General features: G+C 44.2%; 1 non-coding gene across 1 annotated transcript; it reads right to left on the bottom strand.

Annotated features, from left to right (window-relative positions):
- Positions 1-9719: 9719 nt before the first annotated feature.
- On the bottom strand, positions 9720-9849 carry LOC117706401 (small nucleolar RNA SNORA17). The gene has a single exon (XR_004606509.1). It is a non-coding gene; the product is annotated as a small nucleolar RNA SNORA17 (small nucleolar RNA).
- Between the last annotated feature and the right edge of the window lie 3761 nt (positions 9850-13610).

The following is a 13610-nucleotide window of genomic DNA, read 5'->3' as shown; positions in this document are numbered from 1 at the left end:
CTGAAGATCAGATGCTCCAATGTTTTGTAGTATAGGGAATGTTCAGGTGTTCAGCGGTCTCTATAAATTTGCTAAGTTTTAGAAGCTATGCTTTGTGCTTCCCATAATTTTAGTTAACTCAGCCATTCTGGATTTCTGATGGGGTTGAAAACTTATAGTCTCATAGCCAATCCTGGCTATTTACCTTGAGAGAAAAGATTTGAGTGGATGGTTTTCAGCTCACATTCATTCTAAAGCCATGGAAAAAGCCAGGTTCAGAACTAAGTGTTTTAGTTAGGAGAAATGACAGAAGTTCTGGTTAGTCAACAAAATGATGGACTGGGTATTAGGACTATCTTGTACTTCACTGGTACAAATTGGCATAATTATGCTCTAATTGTATTTTGAGAGAAAAGTTTTATTTTAACAGGAAGGGTGGTGTGTAGGAGGAGCTAAGGGGGAAGGAGTACTGAGAGGAAGAGATGGAGTAAGGAGAGGAGGAGGAAAAGGAGAGGAGAAGCCAGGTGATGAGAGAGAGAAAGAGAGAGAAAGAGGGGGGTTATGGAGGCAGATGTTCATGTGTCTCCACCAGTCAAAGATAGTTGATATATCTAGGTTGGGTATTGGGATACACTTCTGATTGAGCATTACCAAACTTATAAAGCCCTTGATTAACATTTTTTAAATGTGTATAAAAGCAAAAAGGAAAAGGGGGCATGGGATAGGGGTTTTCTAGGGGGGTGAAATGGGGAAAGGGGATGGCATCTGAAATGTAAATAAAATATCCAATAAAAAAATTAAAAAAAAAGAGTTGCCTTGGTCATGGTGTCTCTTCACAGTAATGGAAGCACTAACTGAGACAGCCCTGTACTCCACTGCCCTGTGGCTGAGCTGCTGGTAAGAGGCAAGTCAAGGACATTTCCAGAAAGTTCTCTTCTCTGATCATCACTCTTTGGGGGGTTTTGCACACCCATCCTATTTTGAAGAGTAAAACGTTCACTGGGGAGGCATTGCTTAGAAAGCCAGACACACATGGTGGAGGATCTGGGTCACAACTCTGTGTTTGCTGAACATCCCGGCAGCAGGCAAGGTCTCACAGAACCATAGGGAGTGGGGTACAGGAGTCAAAAGAAAAGTTACTCCCAACCAGCAGGTGCAATCCTGGTTTCTCCACCTTGGGCTGTGTGTGATTTTTGCCAAGTACCTTGTTCTCTTTGGTCCTTTCATTCTCCAGGGTCCTGTGACTTTTAGAATCTCTAGGGTCAGAGTGACCATGAGGATCTGCTTCAATAGTTTCTGTCTTTTATTTAAATCTATCTATCTATCTATCTATCTATCTATCTATCTATCTATCTATATCAAATACGGGCTATGATGTTTGCTTAATTTGTTTTGTTCCTGGGCAAACCCTTCACCCTGACTTTAGGCTGTGGGGAAGCCTCGGGGAAGCTTTGCTTGCACTTTCTTTCTCATCTTGGCAAATGAAGACAGAGCGGGAGGAGATAGTGTAGTGAGCGGCAGGAGAGGTCTGTGGCTCTTTTCTTAGATGGAGACATTACTAGGCTCCTTAGTTCCTCTACTGTAACACCAGAATTACAGAAGCCTTAGGTCGTTATGCTGCCCCAACCTGCTCCTCAGAGTGGGACTGAGAACAAGAGGGACCTGGGGACTGGGAACTAGAGAAGACCCAGGGGCTCTTACTTAGAATCCTGCTTTGGGGTCCAGAGAATCCAGCACTGGGTAGAGATGGCTTTGGGAGCCTCACAGGGGAGCATGGAGTAGTGGATGAGAATGCCTGCCTGCACTTGTTCGCTGCTGGTTCACTGGAGATTGGGAGGGACACACATGGGAAGGTGTGGCTCAAGAGGGCTGAATGCTAGCTGGGAAGGGCTCAGGTTGGCAGCCTTCAAGCTAGCAGAAAGACTAGGGTGGGCCAAAGTCCACAAGCCAGGGTCAGAGGTCATAAGATAGCAGGCCTGGACACTTCTCTTGAAAGTTAGGATCAAGCCAGGGAGTCTTTCTCCTCTGAAAGGGAGACCAAGATGTGAGTTCAGAATGAGGAGGGACATAGAAATATGATTGTCACTGCTGCTCTGTCCTTATTATATGGAAACATATGCTGAGCTATCAGGAGGCTTAAAGGGATCCCAGGCCTTGGGGATGACACTCAGTATAGGCGGTCCTTTTCCTTTATGAGGTTCAAATTTCAGAGAAGGAGATATGCGTCTCCTCTTTAAGAATCAGACAATGTTCGCTCAAGCAGAAACTGCCCTGAAGACAAAGCCGAGGAATAGAGAATGGCACTAGAGAGAATGAGTTAGACATGAAGAAAGCAAATGAAGAAATGGCCTTTGAGAAGGCATGAGGAGGAGGAAGATGGTTGTCATAGGAGGCAATTTTCTGTTGCTATGACAGAATATCTGAGAGTAGGATTTAGCTCATGATCCAGGACCAGGTAGCACCTCTGGTGGGGCCTCATAGCACATCATAACATGGTAGGAAATGTTGGCAGCGGGGAAGGAGATGGATGAGGAAGAGAGACAAGCAAGAGTGACAGCTTTGATCTACAGCAACTTGCTATGTAGTGACTAACCCAGTCTTATGAGAAAGCTGTTAATCTGTTTTAATGACCCAGTGCCCTCTTAAAGCCTTTCTTCTCTACACTGCCACAGTGGCAGATACCAATATGAAGATTTGATTGGGGGAAGGCACGATGGCAGATACTGATAGAAGTTTGGAGGGGAGAATAACGTGATGGCTGGAGATGTTTACATCATAGCAATAACGCTCATGAAGGACAAGCTCCTGAGCCTAAGATGCCTGGTGGTTATTGCAGAGTAAAGGTCGTGGTCCTCTCCACCTAGTCTGCCTCACTATAAGCTATGAGGACTGTGTAGAGCAGAGCAGAAGCCGTGGTAATGTGTGTGTGAAGCCCATGAAGGTACCACATGCAGGCAAGGACCTGAGCTTTTTGGGCTCATCCTTCAAAAGGAGCCACTGGCAGAGTCAAGTGTTCTGTCGACTTCCCCAACACGTGAGGCCTTCTCTGATGTCTTCATTAAGGTTACCATTGCTGTGATGGAACACCATGGCCAAACACAACTTGGAGAGGAAAGAGATTATTTAACTCACAGTTCCATTCTGCCAGTTCATCATCAAAAGCAGTGAGGCAGGGACTTAAGCAGGGAGGAACCTGGAGGCAGGAGCTGATGCAGAGGCCATGTAGGGTGCTGCTTACTGGCCTGCTTTTCATGGCTTGCTCAGCCTGCTTTTTTATAGAACCCAGAATCACCAGTCCTGGGATGGCACCACCCACAGTGGACTGGGCCCTCTCCAATCAATCACTAATTATGAAAATGCTCTACATGCTTGTGTACAGCCTGATCTTAAAGAGGTATTTTTTTATTCGAGATTCCTTCCTCTCAGATGAATTTAGCTCATGTCAAGTTGACATAAAACTGTTTATCACACCTAGCTTTTCTGTGATGGACTCAGATAGGACCTGCCTTTTTATAAAATGCTGATAAAGAAGTGAGATTTTAAAAGTAACAGAATTTCAAGCCATTTTTTCATGTATTTATTGTGAGTGTCTGTGTGTGCACTCCATGGCATGCCTGTGGAGGTCAGAGAGCAAGTCTTGGGAGTCAGTTATCTTCTTCTACCCTGTGAGCACCAGGGATTACACTCAGGGTCTGGCTTGGTGGCAAATGGCTTTATGTGATGAACCATTTTGCTGGCTCCCAATCTATTACTTTAAAATGAAGAAAACACAGCATTTGGTGAGTGAAGGTGGAGATGGATTCAACTTTTATCTGCTTGCTTCTATTAGCTGTTAGTGCACACATCACATGTGAGTGTATTCACATGCACTCACACACATACAGCACGAAGAGAGAGAGAGACAGACAGACAGAGACAGAGAGAAAAGGAGAGACAGAGAGAGATAGCTGACAATACATACATCACATGTGAGTGTATACACATATACTCTCTCATACACACACGAGAGCAGGGGAGGGAGATACAAAGAGAGAGAGAGACAGAGGAGGGAGGAATAGGATAAGATAGGTAGATAGACAGACAAACAGACAGCACTCTCAAGCTTTTGGAGCTGATTAGGATGTTGCAATGGAATCTTTGTCCACATGCCTTGGCTAGAGAAAAGCGTTTGTCCAGGTCCACAGCCTTGGAGGTCTTCCTCTCTCACATATCCCTTAATCACATTGTGGAGGATAAGATGCTTTGTGCTTCTAGAACCTGCTCAGCTGATAATTCAATTTTGTGGCTGGACTCCATTTGTAAGCAGTGACTGCATACCCCATGGCAATCCAGAATTCGATTAGGGTCCGGCCACATCATTGCTCATTCTCATGCAGCTTTCCTTCAGTTGCTTCCACCATTCCTTCTTCTTGGCCAAAGGCTCCCTGAGGTTTGTAGGACAAACTTCCTACCATCTGCCTAGCTGTGCTGCTGACCCTCACAGTGGCCATGCATACTGGATCCACGGCTTAAGAGGACAGGATTTGTTGGTCCCAGCATCTGGGGTATTCTGGGAAATTGTTGATGAGTGATAAATGGAGGTCCAAGACATGGAGGTTCTGGATGCTTCCAAACACTGGCTATCCACCCAGCCATACAGCATGAGACCCCTCTGATAGCTTATTGGTAACAACTACTATAGTAGAACCTGCTAGAAAATCAGATGTCAGGATTTTAACAACACACCAAACAGATCTCTAGTAACTTTAATCAGCATGGTTCATAACAATGCAAATGTGGCTTCAGATAAAGGCCATGTGGCTTGGCCAGAACTTTCTGAACTGTTCTAGAATTCACACTGACTTCCAAATTCTAGGACTACCGCAGATTCTTTATCTGGAATCTCTGGTGAATTATATTTGCTCCACAGTTCAGCCTCCTCATTCATTCCACAAACTGTTTAGGTCAGCATCCGGAGATAACTAGAAGCTGCTTTTAAAACGGGGTCTAGAAGGATGCTGTGGCCTTACAGGGCTTGGGGGGCGGGAAGAAGAATGCTGCATTTAACCAGCCAAGTCCCTCATGGCCTTTAGGAGAGTGATAGGTGGCATGTGTCAAACAACATGCTTAGTGGGCATCATAACACAGTAAGATCTGCAACCGTGACCTGTCAAAATATAAGTAAGAAGCTGGGCATGGTGGCTCATGCCTTTAAAGTCAACATCCAGAAGGCAGAGGCAAGATGCATGTGTGTGTGTGTGTGTGTGTGTGTGTGTGTGTGTGTGTTCAAGGCAATTCAGTCAACATAGCAAGTTCTAGAATAGCTGAGTCTACAAAGCAAGATCCTGTACCCCCTAAAACATGTGTGTGTAGTGGGACAGGCAGCTGTAAAGGTGGTTCAGTTGTTAAGAGCACTCTCAAGAGAACCCAGGTTCAAATCCTAGCATCCCATAGCAGCTTACAGTCATCAGTAAATCCAGTTTCCAGGGATCTGATGTCCTCTTCTGGCCTCTGAAGGTCATTAGACATGCATGTGGTACACAGATATACATGTAGGTAAACACAATACACATGAAATAATAAAATAAATAAAACTATTTAAAAAGTCCAATTAGGCAGCCATTGCTTGCCCTCAGCATGTGAGTGCTCCTTACTGCATCTTTATGGACATCTTGTCATGCTGGTCATTGTCATGGCTGTTGCAGCTGGGTAGGACTGTTTAATTGCCTTCTCTCTCCCCACTTGGCAGCTTGAATAGTGTTTTTGGATAGGCTAGACTGCAGGAAGGAGGCTTTCAGGTCAGGTCCAGCTTTACTCATCCTTGTCTTGTGTCCTGAGTGTATGATGTCTTCAGCATCAGGGGCCACCTCCAACCCCTGAGAGGCAGCTAAGTGCTGCAGTGCTAATCTATATTGTTTTGGGAATCACTTAGATGACCTTGACCAGCCGTTCAGAAGGAGGTTTCTCATGCCTGGAATTGGGGTTTTTATGAGCCTATGGTTCTTGTGGGGGAGCATTGTCAGTCCAAGTGGCTTTATTTTCTTTAAAAACTCTCTCTCTCTCTCTCTCTCTCTCTCTCTCTCTCTCTCTCTGTGTGTGTGTGTAGATATCTATCCACTTATATGTACTGTGCATAATTTAAGATGATATAAAATACTATGACTTCATGAGACTATATCAAGCAACCTCGGTGTTATTTAACCCCTTGCTCCTTGACCTCCCTCTGTCTTCTCCAGCTGGAATCTCAGCCCCAGTTTTCTTTCTTTCTTTCTTTCTTTCTTTCTTTCTTTCTTTCTTTCTTTCCTCTATATCACCTGTGTCCTGCCTTTCCCCTTCTAAACACCCGGCACCATGGTCCCTTTATACCTTCCTGGCATCTGCAGTTCCTTCATGCTGTATACTCACATCTGAGGAATTGGAGCTAGAAACTGCAGATGAGGGAGAACACGTAGTTGTTTGGGTCTGGGTTGGCTTGCTTCACTCAATACAATCTTTTCTAGGTCTATCCATTAACTCGCCAATTTAGTGATTTCATTTTTAAAAAAAGATTTATTTATTTATTATGTGTACATTTTTCTACCTGCATGTATGCCTGCAGGCCAGAAGAGGACACCAGATCTCATTATAGATGGTTATAAGCCACCATGTAGTTGCTGGGAATTGAACTCAGGACCTCTGGAAGAGCAGCCAGTGCTCTTAACCTCTGGGCCACTTGAAAGCAGACAGCTTCACAGGGCAGCTGAGGACAACAGAAGCCTTGAGACCTCTGGTGCAGACAGGACAGGCTCACGCTCCCTGTGAATTCCCACTTGGGGAAATGACATTGTGAGCTGCCTTGCAGTTCTCTGGAATAGCTCCATTTGAGAAGATTTCCCACTTAGCGTGGTTCAGAGATTAATTTGGGAGAGCACAAATATACTGAGGGCATTTGTGTAGTTCAGTGGTAGGAAAACCAACCAACCAACCAACCAACCAACCAACCAAGCACCCACCTACCCACCTACCCACCTACCCACCTACCCATCCACCCAACTAACCAAACACCCACCCACCCACCCAACCAACCAAACACCCACCCACCCACCTAACCAACCAACCAAATACCCACCCACCCAACCAACCAACCAAACAAACACTCAATCAATCATTCAATCAACCAAACAAGCAAACAAACACCCCAGTCTCAATAAAAATCAACTACAATAAATGAATGAAACACAGAAAACCAACTCATGAAACTTGTTTAACACTGCAGCCACTGGCCAGGATGAATTGGATCTAATAAGAGACATGTCAAAATTTTAAAAGAAAACATTGGAGAACAAGATCTGTCCATGCCTTTGAAAAGCTCTAACATTCCTGACAAGGTAGAAGGGTCAACAAGGGGCTAACCTCCGGTTAACTTTCAGGCAATGGCAGGTTCTTGCCGGTGCATTGTATACATGCAAAACATACAAAACCTTTCTCAGCAAAGAAAGGACTTAGGAGCACAGGGGATCTAACGATACCTCTTGAAGTCTTTTGCTGATCACTAATCTGTGGGATCTAAAGATAACATTGTGTAAGCATTAGCTGGCCATTAAGCTGAGGAGCCATTTCTGTGAATGCATATAACAAAGGATCAGGTTATTATTAGGTATATTATAGCAAGCTAGTTAGACAAATATTAACTGGTTCAGGAAAAATCACTAAACAAAACAAAATGTACCACTAGCAGCAATAACAACAAATCATAGAGAAGGATCATGTCTTATTTTTAGAGATGTCAGTTTTATTTTACTTAAAGCACCTTCTGTTCAATAAAAAAATAATGAGAAGTGAAAAAAAACCCAGGAGAGTATGACCCATTTTCAGAGAAAAAAATATGAGTATAATAATTGGTCAGTATACACTGTCCCTGAGGAAGCCTAGACACTGGACATACTGTCAAAGACTTTAGATCATCCTCTATAAACACAGGAAAAGAACAAAAGAAAACTCAAAAGTGTTTGACTCAAAGCCCAGGACAGCCATACTTTCTAAGCAGAGAGCAGATCTCAGTAACAAGACACAAAGCTAAAGAGAGAACCAAATTCAAGTCTGAGCTTAAAAAGCAAGAATTCTGAAGTGAGAAGTTGCATGCCATTTCAGAATGCACACAGAAAATGGTCTGCGAGTTGAAAACAGCGTAAGGAACAGGAAGGAAAGTGAGGAGAAACCAACAGTTGCGGAGAGCAAAGACCAGAAGACAGCTGGAAGGATGTTTAAAGTGATAGTCACCTTCAATATCCCAAATTAGACACAAAACACTGATTTATATATTCAAGAAATCCAGTAAGCACTTGGTTGATTAAAAAGAAACAAACTCCCGAACAGAACCCAAACTGTCAAAGCCAGAGAGAATCTTGAAAGTGGCATTAGAAGAATAAACTACCATGTCCAAGAGCACTTCAGTACGACTAACTACAGCTTCTTGATGAGAACCTTGGAGGACAGAAAGCAAAGGGGCCATATAGTCAAAGCAGAGTAGGAAAAAAGACAGCACCCAAGACTTCTATGTCTAGAAAACCATCCTTGAAAAAAGATAAATGTCTAGACGACCAACTATGAATGAGTTCACCATCAAGGGTAGAGAGTATCTCTCCATCAGCTCTACCACATAGCAGACAAGAGGCAGGGGTCCTCTCCTGGGCTCACACCCTCAGGGCTGGGCTCACTTACAACCCCCACATCCAGGGCCAGCTCTGTAATGCTGCCCAGGCGAAGTGCAGGGCAAGCTCTCCGGAGTGCTGCGGTAGGTGTGGAACAGGTATAGCTCTGAGTCTGATGACTTTGGGCCCAGCCCTCCTGCCTGCTATAGGTGGTAAAGGGTGAGGGGCAGGGCATCTCTCCCTGCCCCTATCACTGAAGACAACTGGTGAGACCAGCTCTAGCATGCTCACACCTTTGGGGTCTGCTAACCCACAACGCCCGAAATACTGGGCCGGCTCTCTGGAGTACTGCAGCTGGCTAAGGGTGGTGTCAGCTCTTCTGCTCTCCCAGGATGCCCAGGCAAAGGATGGGGCCAGCTCTGCCCAGACCTCAGACGTTAACACCAGCCTTTGGTGGTAACAGATCCCTGCTGCCTCAGGGCCAAGGACGTGGACGAGGCCCCCTTGTGGTAGCACAGGCCTGGACCCCTACTGGCTACTCACACCAGGCTGTTCTTCACTTCCCTTCAGTTCTGCCTCTCTTCATTGTCGCCCCCCTCCCCCCCAATCTTTTTGTTTCTCTTTCTTTCCTATTTCTCCACCACTTACTTGTTCCTCTAAGCGGTGCCGGCCTAGGGTCTCTGATGGTCTGGGATGGTCTTAGGAGTGCTATGTCCTGTTTGTACATTATGGCACTGAGCAAGGGCCATCTTGGGCATGGTCTGCTCCACTAGGCCTGTACTGCTCTGGACTGGTGGTCATCTCAGGCTAGGTCCCTGTCTGGGCCCCATGGTGCCAGACTGGTGGTCGTTTCGTTTGGGCTTGGCCCTTAGCCCTTGCATGTCTGAGGACTGCCATGTGAGGGTCATCTGTCTTGCGCTCACTCCTGCCCAGGTCCCAAGAACCTCAGGTAGGGTTTTCTAGTCTCCAACTTGTTCCTCGTCCTGGGATATCATCAGGGCCCATGCAATGCCGGATAGCTGGTTGTCTCAAATTAGCTCCCTGTGTGGGCACCCTGGTGCCAGGCTGGACCAGTGATCATCTTAGGCTTGGTTTTTTGTTTTTTGTTTTTTGTTTTTTTTTTTTTCAGGGAATGTTAGACTACTAATAATTCAGATGTTCATAGGTCAGAACACTGAGGGTAGACATAACCTCTCTCCTCTGCCATCTACTGGCACAGTTGTGACACAGCAGCCACACCTGCAATGCCTCTAGGGGAAGGTCTAATGTATACTTATAACTCATTTTATACTCTGTCTGATTCAGAAGACAGCTTCCTAAATAAGTAACTCTAAAGTGTTGCTGATGAACTTACAGTGCACAAAGATGTAATCTGTTGACAACAGCAACAGAGAGGAAAGGGAAGGGATCAGAGCAATATTGGAACATCTCTTATATTATTAACATTGCGTTAGATGGATACAACTTGTCTAAGTTAAAATGTTCTCCTGTAAAATCCAAAGCAACAATAGGAAAGTAGCACCAGGAGTAGTGGCACGTGCCTGCACACAGGCACTCACAATGGCCCTCCCACTGAGTCCAGCAAGTCCGTAGATGTGAGAGCAGCATTAAAAATCAATTGTGTCTTGCAGCTGAGACGATAGAAGGTGATGCAGAGCTTGCTATGGAAGGGTCTGAGTTCAATCCCTAGCATGTGTATAAAAAGTCTGTAATCCAGCGCTGGGGACGCAGAGACAGAAGGAACCCTGGGACTTGCCAGCCATCTAGTCTAGTTGAATTGGCAAGCCTTGTGTTCAGTATCAAAAATCAGGGTGGAGACTGGTTGAGAAAGACTTTGAGGTCAACATCTGGGCTCCACACACATGCACACACATGCACACACGTGTGCACCTGCACACATCAGAATATATACCATATATAGACATAAATAATAATTTAAAAATAAATCAACTGTATCTCTATAAAATAGCAATGCGCACTCTAAATTTAAATATAAATATAGGATTTAGAACTGGAAACATACTTAGGCATAAAAGTGCAAGACCTGTACACTGAGAACCAAATAGGCATCATGGATAGAAATTAAAGCAGACTTGAGAAAAGGAAAAGACACCCCCCTGTTCAAGGGTTCGGGGCACTTCCTGTCAAGATGACAGTAGTTCCCAAATTGTCCTACAGATTCAATGGAATCCCAATGAAAAGAACACCCTCAGAAATGTATATGGAAACCAAGTAGTACTCAGAAACCCCATTCACCAGGCATTTATCCACACAAAAGTCTGCATAGTCTGCATGTATATATTCATAGCAGCTTTATTTTTTATGGTTGGATAATCTATATATAACTAAATCCATAAGCCTAAAGTTTTCTGTTGCCCGCCTGTTTTAAGATTTGGAATGGCTCTAGCACTTCGGAGAGAGCATTAGTGTCTGCTCAGCTGACTCCTATTCTGTCCCCAAGGCAAGTACTAATCTCATTCACTCACCATTTTGCATAAATGGGGTTGCCTACCATATATTCCTTTATACCTCCTTTATACACTCCTGCTCTGGAACACCCCAATTCCTCCTGTGTGCAGTCTGTAAAGCTTATTTACTTTTTATTGTCTGTCAGTATTTTATTGTATAAATACACATATTTGTTTATTCATCACCTTGAAAATGGATACTGGGATTCTTTCTGGTTTTTATCTTTTATGAATAATTCTTTTTAAATATCACCATCTAATTCTTTTTTAAAAAAGGATATATTTTTATTTCTTTCACATTAAAAACTCAAGAGTGGGATTGGTGGATCCCACAGAAAAGTATTTGTTTAAAAGTTATAAGAAGCGACCAAACACCTTTTGCAAATGTGTACATTATTTCATTTTTTTAGTAGCAATATGAGACATGTGTCTTACTGAATGTGTTAAATGCACACACACTTTATGTTGCTACTCATAGTTATTTCTTTTTCATGCTTTAAATTAGGCCCTTTGTTATGGAGCTACAAGAATTTTTAAATACTCTGGAAACATGTCATATATATATGTCATATATATATATATATATATATATATATATATATATATATATATATATATATATTTCCTAGTCATCTATTTGTTGATAGATTTTCTTACTGATAAAGTTGAAAAATTTGAAGTCTAATTTATCATTATTTTTCTATTGGAGTTACTACTTCCCTGTCTCACCTAAGACTATTTTTCTAGCTCAAGATTAAAGATAGTCTATTTTAGCTGGGTGGTAGCACATGCCTATAATCCCAGCACTTGGGAGACAGAGGCAAGTGGATTCCTATGAGTTTAAGACCAGTGAGTTAGTTCCAGGACAGCTAAGGTTGAGAAACCCTGTCTCAAATCCATCATCCCCCAAAACCCATAGTGTATGATTTATTGTAGAAATGCTTTGGTTTATTTAACCAGGTGGTAAGGACAGACCACTTCCTAGGGGACAAGGTGGGCAAGAAGGTCAACACTGACCTATGAGTCACTGCAGTACAGTGAAGAGGTTTTGAAATTTTATTGGAGACATGGATTTCTCAACTCTAAGGCCTGCAACTCTAGGAACCTGGGGTACATAACAGCACATAACTATCCCAAGCCTGTGCTGAGGGGGGCAAGGGGTTCCCTCCAGTTCCTTCCTGAAAAGGCCTGTGGGAGTCAGAGCTAATCCGTTTAGCCTTTCTTGTGGTCAAAAGAAGCCGCTAGAGGGCACTGTGCGAGCATGTTTCCAGGCCAGCTGGCTGTGGACACAGGGAGACTTGATGGGTCATTATAGTCATACCAGAAGGCGGAGGAGGGTGACCTCAATATTTGCAAGAGGCCCTCTCCTTGTTCCCTTAGGACCAACTTATGGTAGAGGATAGGAAAGAGCTCAGGATGAGACGCTTACTGGCTAGGAGCCAAAGACAGCAGAGCCAAGAGGAACTGTGGGAGGTGACAATTCACCATGGCCAAATAATGTGCTCCAACAGCAAGGTATTCTGGGAACAGAGGAGTTACTGAATTTTGGAGAGGAAGATGTGGCTACAAAGTTGGGGCCGTAGGGAGTTATTGAAGGGTCTAGGCAGACTGAGTGGACTATGTGCATTCAATACTGAGTATCGGACATCCTGGGCATTCAGGGCTGAGAGACACTGACAGGAGTCTAGCTCCCAGCATATCACACAGGTAGGCAAGCCCTAATAACCAAGCTGATGTTCTTGGTATTCCATCAGATGATAGTCCAAGGGCCAGGCCCAGAGCCAGAAATGGTAATGATAAGGGCAAACACAGGCCGCTGAGGTGTCAGACAGGGCCCACTTTGATCTCATGTCATGAAGAAGCCATGAAAGGGCTTAGAGTCTCAGGCTTGGGCTTGAGGCTCACAGATGAATTTCAGATACTTAAAGTCTTGGTAAGAGCAATGGCTGTCAGGGCCCGCTCTTCACTAAGGGGACAGAAGTGCACAGGCTTGGGGCACCATAACACATTCTAAACACTTTCTATAAGGATTAAGACCAGCTTCCTATGTAATTGACTTGGGTCCCCAAAGTGTTAGGCTACACACATAGCAATTGCTTCAGCCTTTCTGCTGCAGGGTGGCCATAACTGTTGTCCATATCTTTCCCAAGCCAGCATCAGGTACTCTCTTGTGTATTCCTGCCAGGGTACCCCACCATACATGAGAACCCTCTGAGCTTCTCAGCCAGTAGCAGATTGAACCTCGGCTGACTTGCCTCTAACACGTCTGTCTTTATCTTTGACTCTCATCTCTGTAGGCTCTAACACATCATTCCTTTAGCATGTCTGGGACAGAGCAGTCCCTTTTGCTGTTTGCATTCCTTTTTCCCAGAATGGAATGTTCTCTCCTGCTCTGTCTACCTGACAAGTACTAAGTCAGCCTTTAGTTGTTCAAAGTTCACCTTGACACTTCCTGACCAGCCTTAAACCTAGCACCATGTAAAACACATATTTCAGATAACATTGAATTGCTGACCACAAATTCCTTTCCCCTCTTTATTTCTTGCCAAGAGGA

The sequence above is a fragment of the Arvicanthis niloticus genome, chromosome 3 (genome assembly GCF_011762505.2).
Source record: "Arvicanthis niloticus isolate mArvNil1 chromosome 3, mArvNil1.pat.X, whole genome shotgun sequence".
Taxonomy (NCBI): Eukaryota; Metazoa; Chordata; class Mammalia; order Rodentia; family Muridae; genus Arvicanthis; species Arvicanthis niloticus.
The sequence above is the reverse complement of the archived record's forward strand: the minus strand, read 5'-3'. Positions and strand labels throughout refer to the sequence as shown.